This window comes from Sardina pilchardus, chromosome 3 (assembly GCF_963854185.1).
Source record: "Sardina pilchardus chromosome 3, fSarPil1.1, whole genome shotgun sequence".
Classification (NCBI taxonomy): Eukaryota; Metazoa; Chordata; class Actinopteri; order Clupeiformes; family Clupeidae; genus Sardina; species Sardina pilchardus.
This window is the reverse complement of record NC_084996.1, coordinates 8056938-8066937: the sequence shown is the minus strand read 5'-3', so window position 1 is coordinate 8066937 and position 10000 is coordinate 8056938. Positions and strand designations below refer to the sequence as shown.

The 10000-nt window shown below is 47.2% G+C and overlaps 1 protein-coding gene across 2 annotated transcripts in view; it reads right to left on the bottom strand.

The window, feature by feature from the left end:
• Nucleotides 1-10000, bottom strand: part of tanc2a (tetratricopeptide repeat, ankyrin repeat and coiled-coil containing 2a) — a 155555-nt gene that overhangs the window by 54047 nt on the left and 91508 nt on the right. The window lies entirely within an intron of this gene.

The following is a 10000-nucleotide window of genomic DNA, read 5'->3' as shown; positions in this document are numbered from 1 at the left end:
TGGTCCCAATATGGCGGCTGCCGCGATCTAACTGTGGCTTCAGTGTTGTGACGTAATTGCGCAATCCAGTCATTATATAGAGATCAGTGGGTCAGAGTGACACATCCTCTCTTCCTGTCCTCACGGTCCTCTGGTTCCAATCAGAACGCCACAGAGGCGGCAGCTCCATTTCACGAGAAGAACGCCATAGAAGGCACAAAAAACCCACTCAATGCCCACCCTCTTGAAACGCATTCACAGAAATATCCTCTCGCTCACTCACACATAAGCACAGATGTACTGTATAGAAGCACTCACTCTCTCAAACACACACACTGGGAAATGCGCATAAATTCACTGTGTACTGTACCTGCCATTGGAACCATCCACACATCCACACACACACACACACACGCACACACACACTAAATCCTTCGCCACCACTAACTAAGTAGCTGTTGAATGGCTGGAGTTGCTGACTGTTATGATGATGCTGTTCTTCAATTCATATGGCAAACCGGCAGCATTCACACTCAAAATGTAACAGACCCCACCGGTCCACACTGGTTTGTGCTAATGCTGTTCTATTGAGCTCCTGTAATGGGTTCTGCTGACACCTGGGCAGGAATCGGCCAACCACGTAACTGCAACCAGCTCCATCTCTGACGTCACAAGGGGGTCAAATGGAACATAGCCCTCTTATTAAACTGCCTCTGCTCTGATGTTTCTGTATGTGTGTGTGTGTGTGTGTGTGTGTGTGTGTGTGTGTGTGTGTGTGTGTGTGTGTGTGTGTGTGTGTGTGTGTGTGTGTGTGTGCGCGCGTGTGAATTTATGGACGTAAAATGGGTGTGGAAGTGTGGCTTTGTGCAAGACTCTGGGGGAGGGGGGAAGGGAAGGTGCCAGATCGTGACATCCAAAGTGAAGAGCTGAAGCCCATGGAGACACATGTGACAATCCCTGAGGCACCACTTTTCTGGAAGCTTCTCTTTCTCTCTTTATATATATATATATATATATATATATATACATATACTGTATATATGTCTGCTATATTTATATGGCTTTAATTATATATGAGTCTTATATGAGAGCTGTCAGAGCCAGCGTTAGCCAAATCCCCCATGAAAGCACGGCAGAGCTGAGAGCCGAGCCGAGAGCAATCTGCATGTGACGAGACAGCCACACAGCACACAGCCACACTGCACACAGGTCGTCCCTCTTACTGACGCTGCACAGGCATCAGAGGCTTTGTTGAGTCGTGAGGTGTAGTGAAGATTTGATAGAGGTTGTAGTGCAGCCCTGTTGCACATTTAAGTAGTGCTGTGCATGTAAGTGCAGGAGTGTGTGTGTATGTTTGTGTGTATGTTTGTGTGTGTGTGTGTGTGTGTGTGTGTGTGTGTGTGTGTGTGTGTGTTTATTTGTGAGGGAGAAAGACAAAGAGAGAGTGAATGCAGCACGTGTTAGGGAAATGAACTGGCAGAGGTAACTAAGAAACAGAGGGAATCCTCTCTGATGATGCCAGATATAAAACCACCGCGACGTCAACAACAATTCCACAACCTCGGGTCACTCACAAAGGTAGATCGCTAAACACACGCAGGAAACACGCACACACACACACACACACGCACACACACACCTGCGTGCTCCTCCATCGTGTGTCGACATGGAACCCTGATTCACCTTTTACAGGCATCATCTCCGAAGGATAACAGTAATCATCATTTCCCAGACATGTGAGTGGGCGCTAAAGACCAGTGCTTTTTTGACGATTACAGCTCCGTTCCACGTGAAGGAGGGAGAGAGGGAGGGAGAGACAGAGAGAGAGAGAGAGAGAGAGAGGGAGGGATGGAGGGATGGGGGGGGGGGGGGGGGGTGGTAGAGAGAAGGAGGCTCATGCTATAAGATGGCAATTAAAAGAGCCTTCCGTGAAGCCATTGCTAGCGCCAGCGCTAAAGCCCTCAGTCTAATCAGCTCCTGTGGAGGCTCCCCCAGGACTCTTCAGCTGAGTCTACATGAGGAGCGGGGGGGGGGGGGGGCTCGAGAGGCCTCTCCACACACACACCACACATAAGGTGCAATTAGAGAGAGAAAGTGTGTGTGGGGGCAAGCGTGGGCATGCGTGTGTCTGTGTGTGTGTGTGTGTGTGTGTGTGTGTGTGTCTTATGCAATCTGGTTCTCTGTACCAAGAGCATCAACACATTTACATATGATGCACAGGTTTCTATAGTAACCAATTCAAAGTGTTTTTTGGGTCTCTTTTCAGTTCAGCTGTATGATGTCAACTGCCCACAACACATACTACAGTAAACAGAACTTGGAACTGGTACCACAGCCAAACAATTATAGGACTACACACACACACACACACACACACACACACACACACACACACACACACACACACACACACACACACTCATGTAGCATTAGCTTAGGAACACACACACACAAACTAACTTACTGTACAAACACAAACACACACACACAGCCTAACCTAATGCATAATGAACAAAGTCTTTGTGTGTCTTTGTCTGACTGTGTGTGTGTGTGTGTGTGTGTGTGTGTGTGTGTGTGTGTGTGTGTGTGTGTGTGTGTGTGAGTGTGTGCAATCTGCTTGCTTCCTGTAGTGTGAGAGTGCCATGGGAACAGCACTGCTCCAACGACGCTGGAACACCTCAGGGTTCTGATGGTTGTTCCCATGGTGACCCCTCTCGCCTACCTCCTACGGGAAATTCCCTTCTGGGAGAGCACTTGTGTGGGAAGGGGCCGGATGTCCGGTGAGGAAACACACACACACACACACATACACACACACACACACACACCCTAAGTACCACCCAGGTACTGACACACACTGTGAGAGTGACCAAGAAAGCTACACAGTAATCGGCAACCATCAGCAGATATGGAATAATACAATCTGTAATCCACAACACTTTTAAAATCACAGCATACACACGGTTTTGATAAAACTCCTGTGAGAACTCCGAAATCTTGGTAGAAAATCTCATCAGAATCTGGCAGAACTATGCAGTTCTGATGAAATACTGACAGACAGAGACTCCAACATTCTGAACGCAGGTCTAAAGCTAAAGAAACTTAACGAGAAAAATCCAAACAAGCCCCTGAAACAGAGAGAGAGCGAGAGAGAGAGAGAGAGGGAGGGAGAGAAAGAGTGAGCGAGAGAGAGAGAGAGACGGAAAAAAAAGAAAAGTGGACAAGTAAATAGCCTGGTGAGATGCTCACCGATCTGCGACTCGGCCCGGTTCGGTCCGGTCCGATCTTAGACTGCGCACGGCTCCTTTGCCATGAGCTCTGGCTAGTCCGTAACGATGGAACAGAAGGAGAAACAGTCCCCAAATAAACGAGTGCGGCGTGGCAGATGAACAGAGCCCCACACCACTCTGTCTCCGTCTCCACAGACTCACAGCTACATCTACATCTACAGACTGGTGCTAACCAGGAGAAAGAGGAGATAGAGAGAGGGAGGGAGGGAGGGAGGGAGAGAGAGAGCAGAGCAGAGAGATAGAGAGATACAGAGAAAGGGAGAGGGGAGGGAGAGGGAGAGAGAGAGAGGGAGGGAGATATAGAAAGAGATGGAGAGTAAGGAAGGGAGGAGAGGAGAGCTACAGAAAGAGGTGAAGATGCAGAGGGAGGTTGGAATTGGAGGAGGGGATGAAGGAGGTGAGGAGAGAAGAGGTGGAGAGAGAAGAGGAGGGATAGAGAGATGAAAAGAGTGATGGAAATAGAGGAGGGAGGGAGAGAGTGCTCAGGTGTCAACCACCTGGGAGAGGGGAGAAGTCTAACACCAAGCTATTTCAGGCCCCTACGTGTGTGTGTGTGTGTGTGTGTGTGTGTGTGTGTGTGTGTGTGTGTGTGTGTGTGTGTGTGAGAAAAGAATAGTGTCAATGAGATGAAAAGAAAGTGAGAGTGTGTGAATGTGGGTGTGAGTGGTTGAGAGGGATTATCTAAAATGTCTGCTGAACATGTCAGACTTTTGAGTGTGTGTGTGTGTGTGTGTGTGTGTGTGTGTGTGTGTGTGTGTGTCTGTGCGTGTGTGTTTTCTGTGTGATTGCTCCAAAGGCAGGTACGCAGATCTTGATGCTGCCTGGTTCCGTTGTCATAGCAACATGAGGGGGCAGAGAGAGAGAGAGGCGATGCAGGAGAGAGAGAGAGAGAGAGAGAGAGAGAGAGAGAGAGAGAGAGAGAGAGAGAGAGAGAGAGAGAGAGGAGTAGGAGGGTGTTGAGAGGAAAGAGTAATTTAAGGCCAACTTGTTCTGAGTGCCGTGACTGGCAGCCGACAAAAGGAGAGCAGAAAAAAGGAATGGAGGAAAAAAACGATTAGATCTCACTGAAGAAAAATCAATACAGCAACGCCTGTTCCCATTCTACTCCCTTCCCTTCCCTTCCTTTCTCTCTCTCTCTCTCTCTCTCTCTCTCTCTCTCTCTCTCTCTCTCTCTCTCTCTCTCTCTCTCTCTCTCTCTCTCTCTTCTCTCTATCTACAGTATCTTTTCTCCCCTCTCTCCTTACTTATTTTAGTTTACAGCGCAGTTCCTATGGTTAAACAAGTCTTAAATATCCATGTAAAACATCCACACACACACACACACACACACACACACACACACACACACACACACACCCCACTACTTCATATTTTTCACTAAGACAGACATGGCAATAAGGGGGTAATTATGAATATATTACCGATAAAAACACATTAAGCGTGCACAGTAACCTCACTTTTTACAGTAAGTTAAGTACAGTGTATGTGTATACTGTATGTGTGGCATTGGCAAAGAGGTTGCTGTGAAAGTGGTGAGAGGTGGGTGAATATGAGTGGCAGTGTGTGTGTGTGTGTGTGTGTGTGTGTGTGTGTGTGTGTGTGTGTGTGTGTGTGTGTGTGTGTGTGTGTGTGTGTGTGAGAGAGAGAGAGAGAGAGAGAGAGAGAGAGAGAGAAAGAGAGAGTTCAGAGTGTATTAAACAGGAAGTAATTGAAACTCTTGAATTAATGCAGCCAAAATGAGCTAGCCCAGTCACTTAACTGGCCACACACACACTCTCTCCCACACACAGAGAATTAGACGTTTAAAGAAGTCAAATGGGAAATCTGTATGACAATGACTATTTCTGGGTGAGAGTGTGTTGGTGTGTTCATGTTTTTGGGAGTGTTTTGAAGTGTGGGCATAAGCAGCTGTGTCTGTGTGTAAATGTGCATGGCATCTAAATACAGTACGCATTTCTAAGTTTGGGATTGGTCTAAGGTTTACTGTGTATGCCTGTGTGAGTATGTGCTTATGAATGCAGTATTTGTGCAAATCTAAGAGTATATGAGAGCTGAAATGAGGATGAATAATAACATTGTACACGTCTGGTGAACATCTGTGTGTGTGTGTGTGTGTGTGTGTGTGTGTGTGTGTGTGTGTGTGTGTGTGTAAAATTGAAATGATCTGCAGGCAGAGGCTGGTGATTAGTGTAATTGGGTGCCTAAGTGAGCTACCAGAGGTCAGGGGTCACTCTGTTGAGGTTAAAAGTCACTCCTGGGTCTGTGAGGTGGTGCCGAACAGCATTGATCACTGCCATCGGAGATGGGAGCGTCGCCTTCACCTCCTGCCGGGAACGCCGGAAAACATTCCCAAAAAGCGGATCCCACCAAGGGGGGAGGTTGGATATCCGATTTTTAAAGGGGGAATGGGTCGGTCTCTTAATGATGGAGGGGCTGTACAATAATTCAGACACTCTGGCGCGCACACACACACACACACACACAAACACACAAACAGAAAACCAATACGCATACACTTACACACACCCAAATGCCCACGCACACACATCTGTGGTGCACCCAACACAAACACACAAGAAGTGAATACAAACATACACGTCACAACAAGCCCCTGCTAAAGGATCAAGCAAAAATTAGCGAAGTCTTTGAAGTCTGTGAAGTCTGTGATTCTGACCTACAGTACTAACTAACTAACTGTACCACATAGCAGTACAACATATAACTGTAGATCATATACATTTTCGGTTGGGTTGAGTAGTCTCCGCCCTGGGGACCAAAAGCTTCAATTCCTTATCAGCCTAGTGGAGCTACAGTATGTGCCCACCAAGTTGCATGAGACCAGCACAAGACCTACGGCACCTTGCACTTGCAAATGTCAAATAAAGAACTAACTTATTGTGGCCCAGTGTTCTGGAGTCATCGACCCAAAAAAAAGGGGGAAAAAAGGGAAAACAACTTGGACAAAACCCACACGACCATGCTGTGCTAGCGTATAGATAGCAATATCAGACCACACACACACACACACACACACACACACACACACACACACACACACACACACACACACACACACACACACACACACACACACACACACACACGCAGTGCTGGATTTCGGCATTGTAATGTACATGCTCAGATAACAGTGGTAAGACCACCTTATCCTCCTGTGAACACCATCTTAATGGAGGAGCAGCGCTAAGTCTCACATCAGCCCAGGGCGCTACAGTACACGAGGCAGGACTGCCACTTCACAGGAGCCGTAGACAAATGGCTGATAATGACGCTCTGGTTGTCAGCCCGCATGGCAGCCAGTGGCCTAACAACCTCTGGAGCATGCCCAGTGCACTCCCCCGGCCTCACTGACAATCTGAAAAAGTATCTGAGTAGGAGAGAGACTATCCCTGCAGCCTACCGTGTGTGTGTGTGTGTGTGTGTGTGTGTGTGTGTGTGTGTGTTGGCAAGAAAGAAAAAGCCCAAAGAGCATCGGGCAAGCAGTTTGACAGATGAGGACTAAAGACCATTGCAAGCAACTATTTGCATTAATATGTGTGTGTGTGTGTGGGGGGGGGGGGGGGGGGGGGGGGGTATGTGTGTGTGTGTGTGTGTGTGTATGTGTGTGTCAATACTGCAGTGCTGATACTTCCTTTACTGTGAGGTTGATATGAGATCACTGGAGTAGAACAATGCCACTGCCTAAAAAGATAACAGCAAACAATAGGTGTGTGTGTTTTTTCATGTGTATATTTGTGTGTGTGTGTGTGTGTGCGTGTGTGTGTGTGTGTGTGTGTGAGAGAGAGAGAGAGGGAAAAAGAGAGTGAGAGAGTGAGTGAGAAGGAAAGACAGTTTATAATAATGTGTAGATGCACAACTGAAGAAAGATGAGATTAGTGTGTGTGTGTGTGTGTGTGTGTGTGTGTGTGTGTGTGTGTGTGTGTGTGTGTGTGTGTGTGTGTGTGTGTGTGTGTGTGTGTGTGTGTGTGTGTGTGTGAAATCTGAAATCTGTGGGAAATTCTCAACACAAAACCTAATTTCCTTGGGAATTTACAATGTGTGACCCCCACAACCCTCTTGCACCCTACAAAACCCAGCCCCAACACAGAAACACAAGTCCGCACACATGTGCACACACACACACACACACACAACTGTGCGGTGAATGTCAGTACATGGTTACCATTGGTAACTACTATAGTACCAGTAAGGTTTCATTTGCATGGCCAATGTCACTGGGCTCACCGACGCATACAGCCATTGTTCATTGTTCTTACACCAATGAGAGAATAACACTATTCTCTTAACATTTAAAGCAACACTAAAGCACTTTTCCTCTGCTATTTGTTCATTAAGTAATCAGTAAATAACGACATCCACAGACAAGGTAGAGCATGTTGCATGATTTTAGTATAAAGTATGATGCATTGCGACATCGAAGCAAGTCAGATTTGTAGCTTCTTTTGTCTCATTCCATCGAACTACAGATCCGCTACCCGATCTGGTAAACTTATACAGTGCGGTTATAGCCGATAGAGGGCCGTGAAGCAAATTGCAGAAGTGCCATTCACCCTGTTACGAGTTGATGAACCACTGCAATGATTTTGGAAACATTATTTTAAGATACAAAAAACTCTTTAGTGTTGCTTAAAAAAAGAAGAAGAAAAAGACACATCTTCTTTGCTGATGCTGACTTCAGAACAAAATCAGAACCAGTTCACTGTGCTCACTGTCACAGATAAGCACCAGGGGAGAACCGTTCAGAGAACACAGTAAGCGGTTCTGCAACATTCATATGGGTAAATTCTTCACCAGCTGTTCCCTCTTACTGCAGGTCCTCAGAGAGAGAGAGAGAGAGAGAGAAAGAGAGAGAGTAAGAAAGAGAGAGAGAGAGAGAGAGAGTAAGAGAGAGAGAGAGAGAGAGAGAGCATTTGGAGCAGGCAGGAGACGAGCAGAATGAGCACTGTGTTTGCAGCATGCCCTAGTGGCCAAAAACAGACATGCAGTCGGACAAAAGCACATCTTTTACGTGTGTGTGTGTGTGTGTTTGTATGTGTGTGTGTGTGTGTGCGTGGGTGTGTGTGGGTGTGGGTGTGGGTGTGTGGATGTGTGGATGTGTGGATGCGTGTGAGTGTGTGGATTTCATCCTACGTGGTAAGTATGCAAGGCAAAAGGGATTGATTTGCAATTCGGCTCAGGCTGGTCTAGATTTCAAACTATAACTACAAAGAGAGCTAGCAGGGGGAATGAGACAGATTTCAGCTCAGAATCAACCACAAGCATATACTCTCACACATATGACCACACACACACACACACACACACACATTTGAAAGTCAGACGTTTAGGTTACACTCTTAAGATGTATTTGCCATGTATCTGTTGCTGACACATACATGATTATGTAGGCACGGACGCACACACACACACACACACACACACACACACACACACACACACACACACACACACACACACACACACGCAAACAGACACACACTTCAAAACTGGGACGCTCTTCTCTCTCTAAGCCTCAGTCCTAGAGAAAACATACACTGTATAATAATAGTATCTCGCTCCCATGTCTGTGCCTTCCACCCTAACACACACACATACAGTACACACACACACACACACACACACACACACACACAATGTCTCTCTCTTGTCAGCAGTGTTGTGGCATTACGGGGCACCCTGCATGCGAGTCGGGTAGGTGTGTGCCAGCCAGATATTAAAAGCTGGTGGGGGGGCACAGCAGGGGTGGCGTCGGTGCCCGCTGCCACCAGGCAGACATCACATGGGGCATCATAATGGGCATCATAATGGGCACGCAGCAGGAGGCCATGCCACCGCGCCACGGGGGAACACATCACTCACATCACGCGTTCCTCTTTTGTCATCTCATCTGATCCCAGAACAGCAGCCGCGAGACTGACGACGCCACAGAGAGAGAGAGAGAGAGAGAGAGAGAGAGAGAGAGAGAGAGAGAGAGAGAGAGAGAGAGAGAGAGAGAGAGACGCCCAGCGCCCACACGCACTGACGCCTGACCTCAGACGAGTCCCCGCGCTCCGTCGATCAGCCTCGTCGACTGCGACCCGGGGGTGTACGACAGGTCCGGGAACAGGTCTTTGTGAATTAAATGAGATGTGAGCAAAATTCTAATTCTATTCACATAAGCCTTGTTCCACACACACAGCCCCAATCACAGTTAATGAGACTGATCAGAGCTCAGTTCAGCTCAGCTCTCAGTGTGAATGGAATTAGAAATTAGAAATGCTAATTCTTTGGAATGCATCAGTTCCGTACTACTCCACTGCCCTTCTGATCAGGCAGGTTCATCAGTCTTGCTGATGCATGTACATAATCATTTCAGAGCGCAAATTGTAATATTGCTTTGCTAATTGTTGGCTGGGATAACACTGTTCCATTAACGATCGGATTGTTCGGATCTGTGTGTGTGTGTGTGTGTGTGTGTGTGTGTGTGTGTGTGTGAAGTTATTTGCTGCTGTACTGGCCTGCTTCGGCTGGGTCTGCAGGGCTGACACTGATACTCCGTTAATGGTGTTGTATTTGGAGCTATTCGCTCTCGCCTCAGGACAGGCACGTGCTCAGTGTTGGCTCATATAATCCTTCATTACTCTCTCTCACTTTCTCAAGCACACAAACACACACACACACACACACAGAAATATATATACTGTATGTGTGTGTGTGTCTGTGAGTGTGTATGT